This window comes from Adiantum capillus-veneris, chromosome 9 (genome assembly GCF_014529385.1).
Source record: "Adiantum capillus-veneris isolate H3 chromosome 9, ASM1452938v2, whole genome shotgun sequence".
Taxonomy (NCBI): domain Eukaryota; kingdom Viridiplantae; phylum Streptophyta; class Polypodiopsida; order Polypodiales; family Pteridaceae; genus Adiantum; species Adiantum capillus-veneris.
In genome coordinates, this window is record NC_140939.1 from 18,520,740 (window position 1) to 18,533,375 (window position 12,636).

Genomic DNA, 12,636 nt, shown 5'->3' on the forward strand with positions numbered 1-12,636 from the left:
TTGAAACTCTTAGCGACCAATATATTAGCCTTATACTTAGGCTCTAGATCTTCTGTTGTGTACTTTTTCTTATACACACATTTGCAAGGCAAGGCTTGTTTGACCTCTAGCAACTCTATTAATTCCCAAGTTCCATTTTCCATAATTTATTTATACTCAGATTGCATTTCTTGCTCCTACTTCACACTATCTTCCATCTCAAAAACCTCTTGGTAACACGTAGGCTCGCCGCACAATCAGTGACCAAAAAATAGTTCAACCTTGGTTGAAAAGTTTCATGGTCATTGGAAAATGAGCACATGTAGAAGTTTTATATATATTCTTTTGTCTGTACATTGTACCATTGATGCCACATGCATACATCCATTATTAACATGTGCACCAATGGATGAAATCATATAAGCTACTTGCCACTCCCATGTGCACGTTTCAAGTCCATAGTACTCTTGATTCTTCCAAAATGCCCAAAAACAGTGGGAATGACTGGCTACATGCCCCGTTTGGAAACCCGAAGAGGTTGTTACGGCCCAAAAAGGGCCTCGAGAGGCACTATCCCGCACAATGCAAAGGTTGTCCAAATGGGGCATATAGCCAATTGTTATCAATGTTTTTGGACGCATCGGTGATGCAAAAAATAGCAAATTCTGTACTATGTAAAAGCTAGCATTTTACTGTGAGTCATTAAGAAGAGTTAGACCAACATGAAAGAGTAAGTAGTGAGAGTGTCACTACTTGTAATTTTTCTTTATGTAGGATAATCCAAACTTTACTAAGTTTGAGTTTTTTTCTCGTGGATTTGATTGATACTAGGTAAGTTTGATCAAAGGTGTCTACCTCTTGGAATTGCTTCCTTGTACAATCCCGCACAAATAAAAAAGAGATGTATTGTGATCCTCCATTATCCCCTTTCACTTTGTTTCTTTTTGTGAAGTCTAGTCTCAGCTTGCCCAACGACATGTTTCGTTTGTTTTTCCTTATTTCTCTAGGTTCTTTTCTTTGCCAAGGCTTATAATGACACAGTGGAGCTTAATTTCTATCTTTCCTTTGATACCTCATTTATGTTTGAGCATTTGAAAGACCCTTTTTCTAAGGAATGGATATATTTTTTGTCTCATGAGCTATAGAAAGTGTTTACATCATTGCAATTTTTTGATAAAGAGAAATATTACATGAGGTGGTTACTTCTTTTGCAGATGAAATTCTTAATAATGATATTCACTTTCTTGAAAGAGAAAAAAAGTCAAGCAAAAAAGCACTTGAAGTGATATCTAGAAGAGAAGTTTGTATCCTCTTGTAGACCTAGAATTATCTATATTTGCACTTACTGTGTCCCCAAGGGCCATGGAAAGAAAATATTGTCAAAATCATAGTATTTTGCAAGGAATTCTATTGTAACTTTGCATTTATTGTCTCCTCATTGGGATGATTGTAATGTTAAGCAAGATGGTTGTTGTTGGTTCTATGATCCCATCCTCTATAATTGCCTCTTCTAGTGCCAATTGAGTTGTTATTTTAGTGCATTGCTTCTTCTTTTTCCTCCTCCCTTTCTTGGAGCTATGAGAAATGAAGTTTGTGCTAGAGAATGTGACTTCTATATGTTGCAGGGTCCTTGTTTTGAAAAATATGTTCCATATAGATAGAGTATATGTTGCAAGAAATAAAATTGTTAGTCTTCAATCAGGAGATCCAATTTCCAACTTAGATAAAACTAAATGATTCTTTTGGCCTTTTTACCTCCCATTGAAGAATCTTCCAAAACATTTCTTGTGTTTTAATAAGATTTGGATCCTACTCCAAATGCACATGGCCACCATGGAAATCTATTTTTGAGGTAAGACTTCATATTTTTATGTTTAGTCATCTCCAATTGTTGTTGGCTTAATAGAGCATGCAAAATCTAGATGAAGCAGAAGCTACTTATCCAAGATGCTAATCTCTACATCCAAAACATAAGAGATGATGGGTAGACTTAGAAACATTCACTTTGATCTTAGATGGTACCATTTTTGCTCTATATCACCGCAACCCATCCTCTTGTTAGATAGTGCTCTCCTTATAATACAGACATGAGTAATTTGTTTTGAGACCCCCACATATACAAATCCTCCATTCATCCATGTTTTGTCTTTGATTTATGTTAGCAACACATTAGCTAGAACTGCTCCTTTTTCCTAAGCTTAAGATATTGTTCACATGTTGCTACTAGAAATTGTCAACCTCTTTTTCCTTTGGACAAATTTTGGGGTCAAGTTCTAAACTACTCCAATTTATATGACTAGTGACTTGAATCTTATTGTTGTTTGTTCATGGGTATGTATAGTTTTCTGTTGTCCTATTTCAAAGAGTTTAGTTTATCTTTAATATCTTGAAAATTTGTGTTCCATTTAGAGATAAGCTAGTTTGAAGGTGATGAATACAATGTGCATGGTGAATGCATGTCTGAGATAGCCTATAAGTTATCAACCCCATGTCCATGTGTGTATGAGATAGCCTATAGATTTCAAACCCATATCCACCATGAAATCTATACAAACCAAAAGTGCATGAAAAGGTGGATTGGTACCTTCCAGTCCTTGGATCCCTACAGGATGCAAGTTGCCTTCTATCCATATCCATTTTCTTCATCCCTTGGCTTTGTAATGCTCGAGCTTTATTCCCATGTATAAGAGGCCTTCGATACACAACCCTCATGGTTGCTTACACTTGGTTGAGCTTGATGTCCATATGGCATAACTTAATGAGACTCTCCCTAGAGTAACAATGGTGAGAAATCTTGTGAGGTTGAAGGGAGCTTCCTAGCCAGAGCAAAACTGCTGAGAAGCTTTGGAAATATTTTGAGGGTGAAGAGAGCCAAATGGTGGTCCTCTTGCAGTGGTGGTCCTTCTAGCCATAGCAAAAGTGGCGGTCCTCTTGTGGCAAAGAGAAATCTTGGAAAGCTTGTGAGGGTGAAGTCACCCATGTCATCTACATGGAGGTGTTCACCTGCATTTTGGCTCTGTATAATAGAGCCAAAGGGGATTATGTTTTGCAAAAAGAGCCATAGAAGGTAAAATGGAGCTAACAACAGTAGCAAAGCTGGCATTAGAAGAGCAGAGGGAAAGCTCGTGAAGGTGAGCATAGCCAAACAAAATGTCTTGGGGAGACAAAGAGAGAGAGAGAGGGGGGGGGGGGGGAATAAATTCATTCAAAAGTGAAGAAATATTTGTTTGTCGCCAAGTCACTTGAATGAGGACAAACTTTGAGGTGTACCACAAAGGACTAATGTGAAAATGATATTTTTTTAATATCTAGAGATATGTACCTAGATACACTTTAATCCCATAGATATGCTTTAAATACTCAACACGGCCAAATTTGGAGTTGTTTTGACCATTAATGGCTCTGCCAATTAGCAAGTTAACCAACTCCTTACACAACATAGTTTGAGTGGTTTTTGGCATGAAGAGGGATTAAGATCATCGGCATGAGAAATCTCCTATCATGGTAGGATATAAAGGTGGATTTGTTGGGTTCTCTCTTTTAGCATGCTAGGTCCTTCAATGGTGCTCAAGGAGCTAGAAACTATGTCTACATAGCTAAGTTGTGAATGTATCACTAGAAGAAGTGATTAACCCTTATGTTGAACTCATTTGCTATCTTACATATTTTTTACTAAAACACCCCACACCCCCCCCCCCGAAAAAAGAAGACTAAAACCTTCAATTCGATATAGTGAAAAGTGTCAAGTTCAACAAGCCTAATAGAGATTCATATGGAAACATGGGTCTACACTAGTGATTTAGTGTTGTGTCAATGCCCCTATAATTATCAACGCATTGTTAAGTTATCAAGATCAAGCCAAGATGTAGCATGTAGCAAGGTGGAAGTTCCCAACTTGGATGCTAAAAACACATATAATTCAGAATACAAAATAGCAAAAGATGTAAAAGAAAATGTGAACAAATAACTAGATAGAAGGAGATAATAGATGTTTAGATTTAAATAAAGGTAGTAAGTTTTTTTAACCTTTTAACAAGGGTGCATGATGGCATTCTCATCACATGCCAACAACTAGAACAACTTTAAAAGTCTTTGATATCGGAGCATGGGTAAACAAGAATTAGTAGGCTAATGATGATAGTGTCTCCTGCAATGATGGTAGGGGATGGAAAGGATCTACTCATCTCAATCCCCATATAGGTTGTTGAAAGACATCGCTTGAATTCTTTGCATACTATAGGTGGTGTATATTTGAAAGCCCAAAGTTGTTCTTGAAGAGCTTTGTTATCTTTCAGACACGTTAGTACACTGAAACAAACTTGACTACACTACTGGGTTAGCCAACTCTTGCTATAGTAGCGGGGCTATGCCAGTACTAGATACACGACACAAAGATTGGACACCAATACTTAGACACAGGGATTTAAAATTTGAGAGTTTTTCATTTCAAGTTTTTTCGGTGATTTCATCAAATTTTTGAATTTTTTCGACCAAACATGTGTTGTAGCATAAAGTCTCTATTTAATGTAATTTTCAATCATCATAGGACTCCATATATGTGTGGTAGACAGAGAGGGAAAGTATAAATTCTAGAGAGATAGTATCTATGCGTGTTACCATTGGAGGAAGAGATTGTAAACCCTAGAGAGAGAATAACTTCACTCTTTTTAAATTTAAAGAGAGAGAAATTAAAATTCTAGAGGGTGAGAGAGAAGTAGCTGTATATGTTGTCACAACAAAGAGGACTTATAAAACCTAGAAGGAGAATGTTTAAGGTTCAAAAATCAAAAGCAAAAACACCACAAATAGAAACACCACAACAAGTATCAAAGCTACCAAAATTTTGGCAGCATAACGACATGAAAATGCAAAAAAAAAAACCCGATTCCATACTTGCTTCCGTGCAGCAACCAAATGCTTACGGAAAGAAAAAAAAAACTTAAAAGGTTCATCTCACATGTCCGTCTCCGCAAAAGAATTTCAATCCGCGCATGTGTGAACCATATATATGTGTGTGTGTGTGTGTGTGTGTGTGTGTGTGTGTGTGTGTGTGTGTGTGTGTGTGTGTGTGTGCGTGTGCATAAAAAAATATATATGCAAGAAAATATGTCTTGGTATATCACTGTCCACACCAATCCAAAGCTCACCTAACTTCAAACTGACATTATAAACATGAAACCATGACTACATCAACAAACATGATCAACACCAAAAACATGTCTTCAATCGAACCAGAAAAGTGGCACCCAAACACCATAGACATCACCATAGTCATGCATGGTCCCATACATATCATAGATTAGAAAACACCATAGACAAAATCAATGTACATCAGAGGCAATGTGATCCAAGCTCAAATTGATGCCAGTTGGTCTCCTCGTCCACTATTTGCATCATCAAGTTCTAGAACAGCACGTATACATCAGGCCTTGTAGCGTGCAAGATGTTGTTGAAAGACTTGTGGATCACTATCAACGTAGAGGAAGTGTCTAGACAACTCAGCGCAAACATGGCCCAAGCCACCACATCCAAAAAAGATATCAATGACGAAGTTGTGTTTCGTAGTTAATGTATGCACGAGTTAGTTGAAAAGAAAAGAAACATGTGCATATTTACTTTGCATAACATAGTCTAACAAAACATAGTAGCATGCATATCTACTTACCGAAAGAAGTCAAGGCTACGCTCTATAGCACCTCTAAGAGCGCGTCCTCCAATGTCCTCTCCATCACCACGCTCCACCAATATCCCAGATTTGGCATCAAAAGAGTTTTTGTCCACGCTCTCTCCACCTTGTCGATCGTAGATAAGACGTTGACCCTTTCGATAAAACAATCCTAGCAATAATGTTTCCACTTGCAAATTATAATTAAAGTGTGATCTAATTAAAGAAGTTTCAAGAAAACTACAACTATGATTTTTCAATCAAAAAATAGCCTTTACTTACTCTCTCAATCTCAATGGTCTTCCACACATAACCATTGCGGATCAAAATAAGGATAGTGTACATCAATTTGAATCCCATCTCAACGATGTGGCCGGACACAATGCCAAAGTGATCAGTGGTGCTTAGGGTGATGTACCACCCATTGTGTGTCACATACTTAGAAGTTATTATGGCCACTTTCTTACTCAATTTTTGAGAGAACTGATTCCATGGAGGGACCGGCATATTATTCTATTGGATACATATCTCTTCCATGAAAGGGTGTGCATTATAAATTTGTTTAAAGTTCTAAAATTGTCATAGAATAGGGGTTTAAAATAAATTTGAGCCATGCTCATTGAGTTTGTGAAGAATGCATACCTCATTCTCCAAAAATTTCTCAACTTTAAAATTTGTTGGAAAATTTGCAAACAAAAGAGAGGCCACTTCATTGCTCTTTTCCCCATCAACATTGGCTAGATGTAGAGAATTCAAGGTCCTACATACGATCAAACACATGTATTTTACACATTCAACACACACCACATAGTCAACGTTTCTTCTAGGATATTTATTTAACATTTCTCATCTTTGAGAGAAATTTTGTGAATATCTAGTATGTTGCCAATAACGTGGAGGGTATTGCATAATCAAGAAATGAAATATTTCATCACGACTTGTTGAGTAGACAGAAAATGAAAACTGGATATCTTTACAAGCAAGTTTACCTGTGGAACCTTGAGCACCTTTTTTTCTCTTTTTGGGGGACTTCTTTGGCTTCTTGGATTTAAAAAAATCCAATCATTTCTTTATAGAGGAGATTGTACTAGTGCCTGATCTTTTTGAAGAGGTGGCTTTCTTGGAAGCCGAGCCAATCTCCTCAATAACCTCGTCATTTCTTTCAAGAACGTGCTCTAAAGTAAACAAGAATATATTTCACTCACAAACTTAGTCAAAAAAATTTAAGCACTTCAACATTCTTGTACTTTTTATCAATGCAATAAAAATGACCTTTATATGAGTTCCCTTCACTGCGTAGGTAGGTGCCACGAGCGTAATCTAGACACCAAGGGCAATACTCAATCTCCCAATCAAACAAACCATGATCTCTCATCCATAGGGGATACATGCACTCTTCAGATAAGAGGTCCCTCCAAATTTCATTTACAACTGACACCTTCTACAACAAAGTTTGATCATAAAGTTGAATTAGCCATCTACATAGATGCTAAGTGAATTTAACTTTGTTTGAGTTACTTTAGCAAGTGATTTATTTATTATACAAACTTTAAGCACAAAACAAAATATCAACAATAAAGATATCAATTGCATCACCTAAATAAAACTCTCCTTGAAGATCCCATGAGCTCTGAATTTTGTTCGTCCGACTCTTTTGTGTTGAGCTTACTATAAAGCTCCACAAAAGCTTTATCAATGTGCTCCCTCAACTAATGATGAAATCATGCTTCAAAACCCTTTGGCAGTTCATCAATCATTTTCCCTTTGATCCTTAAGCATTGCTTTAAGATACTTCCCCACTACCATTCTTTACGCAAATACATTCTAAATTTCATGGCACTAATGAAACACTCGGAAGCAACGTCCTTTGTACGGAAATGCATCAAAGAGTGCAATATTTCTTTTTTCCTATAAAGAAGCCAAATAAACAACCCATAAATGCATTGATTCATTTGATGATTTCATGTATATTATTTAGCCAAGGATTATTATTTCTCAGGCGATATTTCAAAAGTAACCAAAGAGTGGACCTTGTCTCTTGTAAGGCCCACCTAGTCCTTTTCTTTTACCCAATTGAAGTTAAATATCAAAGAGAAGAACCCTTGACCATTGGCAGGGTTGGCAATGGCCAACATCCATGTTCCATTTGCACCAAATGAAATTCAAGCCTTGTCAACTTACAATTTTGTAGAAATTCAAACATGTATGGTTAGTAGAGAAAGTGTTTACCTTATAAGCTCTTTCTTTGAATATTTTTTCTACTCTTCCTCGGGCAACCATTTCCTTTTCTGGAATTGAAAATGATGGATCATTGATCTCTTGCATCTCTTTGATAAGAGACATGTCGGACTCTTCCCTTTAAAGAGCAAAGAGAAAAAAAAGTAAGAGTTTAAAATTATACCTAGCATTATAAATTACATAGAAAGTATATTTTGGAGTTAAAAAGTATACCTTCCATATGAGCATTGCCAATAACAGAGCAGGAGCATTGTACCAACTCCCTTTGGATGCCTTCTTCTCGGAAGCAAGATCTACCTTTATCCATCGAACCCAATGTTGGGGAAAGTCTTTTATTAGAGACTCTTCGCTTGCCATGGCCAATTTTTGAAACAAGAAGATCTCCTCACCAAAGTTTGTGGTCACAGGTGGTTCTACCAATCCTAAACCACAAAGTGATAAACACGCAAGAATTTGACAAGGAAAAGAGCAAGAGCATAATGTGTACATAGTAATATCATAAAGAACAAGGAATAAGCTTATTCATTTTGAGAGTGTAGAGCAAGCATAAGCTCTCCCTGGGCACTTGGATCAACATTGACAAAGTGACGCTTGGTAAAACAATGTCTTCACCTTATCATAGAAAATTCTAAAACAACAAAGGGGCAAATTGGATAACATAGCATGAGACAATACAACGTTATTAACACCAAAGAACAAAGTACTTACACATTTTTATTAAGCGCATCCAAATTTTCAAGCGATAATTTCCATCCCAGAACAATAAAAAAATTTCCTCTTCAGTCTTCCCATTCAAGAGGAAGGGAATTAGCAAAATCATCGCTTATTTCTCGCCAAATAGGACTTCATTATTCTTTGTCCAAATCAAAAACATGATGTTGATCATGACCAGGCTTCTTAAATGACACAATAATGGATCTCCCAGCACATTGTATCCAGACATGTCAAACTTTTTCACTAAACCCTCAGTGCCTGGACCCACCGCTCTAATGGCTTTGCTTTCCATCAATCTACAGAGGGGAATGCAAGGAGGTTATCTACCTCTCTTTACAATAAAACCCTCTACAATCTCCTCCAATATGTGACCATGAAAATCCGTTCCAAACATTGTAGGATGATTGGCACCTTTCGCAACAATTGTTGTTTCTTCAGACACACTTTGGGCCACGTTTACCTCTGCACCTTGTGTAGTATGAATATCAATGGGCTCCTCTTCCTCATGTACATCACCCGTTGTAATATCCTCCAATCAATTGGTACATGCAATGAACCCTCTTTCTGTGGAAGAAGAATGTGCATTGGCCCTATGTCCTGTAGTGCCAGACCTTAATGTGTATCCTACTCCTAAAAGCACAAAAAACAAGACCACAATTAGCTTAGTATATTGAGTGACAATCAAAGAAAGCAAATAGTAATCTTTAGAAATATTTGAACTTAATTTGAGAGAGACATGCCTTGCCATGTTTAAAAGGTGTGCAAACCATAATATCTATCAACTATAATCAATAATAAGCAAAAGCATGCTTAGACTGTTCAAAAAATCAAAGCAAAAACACCACAAATAGAAACACCACAAGTATCTAAGCTACCAAAAGTTCGACAGCATGACGGCGTGAAAATGCAAATTTAAAAAAAATCCCCATTCCTACTTGCTTTCGTGCAACAACCCAATGCTCACGGGAAGAAAAAAATAAAATACAACACCACTTTGACGATCTCCTTGTATCATAAAATATAAGAACTTAACACCTCTGGATTCCATGTGTGTCTCTATACCTACCTTGCATAGGAGATTTACATATATGTCTCTATACTTACCTTGTTAGATTCCATGTGTGTCTCTTTATTTACCTTGCATATTATGTGTATCTCTGCACTTCTATGTCAATATGTCAATATGTCAATCTATGTGTTAATGTATACATTTGTATTTGAGTGTATGCAAGCATGTTTGTGTTTGTATGAAAGTGTGTTTGTGCTTGTGTGTGTGTGTGTTTGTATGCATGCTTGTATGTGTGTCGTATGTTAATGTGTGTGTGTGTGTGTGCATGTATGCAAGTGTGTTTTTGTGTGTATATGCATTCTAATGTGTGTATGCTTGTATGTGTGTGTATGCATGCTAATGGGGGAGCTCCATCATGCCATGAAAGGCATGATGAGAAGGCAGTGTGCACGCTGCCTTCTCATCATGTTAGGAAATAAGACGTAGCTAAATAGATAATTGAGTAGATTACTTAATGGAGAGAGACAGATTTACATACACGAGATTATAGAATAGAGAGAGAGAGGAGAGTACCCATGATATACGTGGTTCACCCAATGTGGGCTACGTCCATGGGAAAACAGTCACTCAATGGCTTTAGTACTTTAGAACAAGAAGTAGTTTACAAAGGGATTATACCCTTAATGGAGCTCCCGCCTTGCTTCACTCTCACCACCTCACACTCACCTTGTTGCATCAACTTCACGCTATGAAATGTGTGTAGAAATGGCCTCCTATTATAGGCCAAAAGGGATGCCCTCTCTAATGAGAGGCAGCCATGTGTACCGCCCTTGTGTAGATAAGCCCACTGATCGGACCCTTCAATCTGCCCATGTGTGGACTCCCTTGAGAAGATTAGTCCGCTTTTGAATTCGGCCACCGGCCATTGACTTCCGACCACCGGCCACCGGCCATTGACTACCGGCCACCGGCCAATCGACCGGTTGTTTTCCGACCACTTTCCAGTCACCGTCCGGCCATAATATTCCGGTGAGAAAGAATATTCCGACGAAGGGAAAAAAAAGTCTCGGGGGCTTCCGCCCTCGAGGCCCCTAAAGTTGCCCCTGATTTTTGGCCGTTAAAATTTTGGTTTTCGGCGAGTGATTTTCCTTCACGCACGATGGCTTCTCCTCATAATGGGGGCCTTACAAATGTGCGCTTTTACCACAGGAGATTACAAGGTAAATCAAGCTCCATACTTAACACATCATACCTTTCATGGCATGGGGGAGCTCCATTTGGAGCTCTATGGGGCTCCATTGGAGCTCCTTCATGCCTTGAAATGTATGATCAGAGAGTAGTGTGCGCGCTGCCTTCTCATCATTCCTTTCAAGGCATGGGGGAGCTCCATTTGGAGATCTTATGGGGCTCCATTGGAGCTCCTTCATGCCTTGAAAGGCATGATGAAAAAGAATCACGTGCACTGCCTTCTCATCATGCCTTTCAAGGCATGCGGGAGCTCCATTGGAGCTCTTATGGTGGACACACACACACACACACACACACACACACACACACACACGAGTAGACACGCATACACAAAACCGCACACATTGGAGCTCTTATGGTGGACACACACACACACACACGAGTAGACACGCATACACAAAACCGCACACATTGGAGCTCCTTTGGTGTGTGCACTTACACACACACACACACACACACACACGAACCAGCAAAGCTTACCTTTTATCTTCCTCCACTTCTCCTTCTTCTTCTTCATAGGAAACCAGAGAAGGGCTCCACTTCTCACTTCACTTCACTTCACTTTTATTTTCTTTTTTTCTAGTCTAACATAGTTTATTTTCACTACATATAAAATATAGGCTATATATTAAACACATAATGGGTATACAATTTATATAATTAAACATGTATTATATTTATAATATATAGACTAAACACTTATAAAATATAAAAATAGGATAGTTTATGCTATTTGGGATTTCATATACAAATAATTATATACAAACTATTAATTTAAATGATAGAATAAATATATATTATACACATAAAAATACTTCTATATATATATATATATATATATCACAAATAAACAAACATTATGAATAGTTTACCTTATAAAGAAATATTTATTACAAAAGTTTCAACTCATATTGTACACATAATAATATTGAATTATCATGAAGTGACATTTTTTCAATTAGTAAAAATTTGTTTAATTTTTTTTATTCACGTATATGTATTCTTATAGATATAAATAATATATAAATATTTGTGTTGTAAAATATATTATTTAAGAGCTTTTATATATTTGCTAATGTGATGAATTAAAATGTACACTTAAACACACACACACACACACACACACACACACACATATATATATATATATATATATATATATATATATATATATATATATATATATATATGGCTAGAGAAATTATCAAAATGCATTAAATGACGTACTAAGAGGGCCGCCCCACACACACACACACACACACATATGATTGGAGACATTATCAAAATATATTAAAGGATGGAGGCACTTTTAGAGGGCTAGACCTTCTATATAGAATTAAATGCAATCATTTCCACCTACAATCATAAGTTCATGGTTTGTCCATATTTGGACTTGGAAGGTCTATGGGGCGGCCCTCTAACCAGTTTGAATGCACACACATGCACATTCGTCCTGCATTAAATGACGTACTAACCAGTTTGAATGCACAACTTCTTCAATTACGATTTTCATCAAGAAATCTTGAAACTTGATCTAGGAATGTATGAGCCGTCAGAGTTAATGCACCATACCTTATGCAATAATAAAGATGTAAGTGATATACAAATTTATAAAAGGAATCTGTGGGTCATCTCATTAAACCTGCCAATCTGTATAAGCAATGATCAAAAGTAAAGGCCATCTTCAACCGTTAATTTTCATTAACCTTCACCACCTTGACTTAACCTCATGCTCTAAGTTGATCTTATGTCTTAAAGCCCTCGACTTAATCAATCTCTTGTT

General features: G+C 37.1%; 1 pseudogene; it reads right to left on the reverse strand.

The window, feature by feature from the left end:
* Positions 1 to 5,640: 5,640 nt before the first annotated feature.
* LOC147450186 (uncharacterized) lies at positions 5,641 to 10,918 on the reverse strand (annotated as a pseudogene).
* Between the last annotated feature and the right edge of the window lie 1,718 nt (positions 10,919 to 12,636).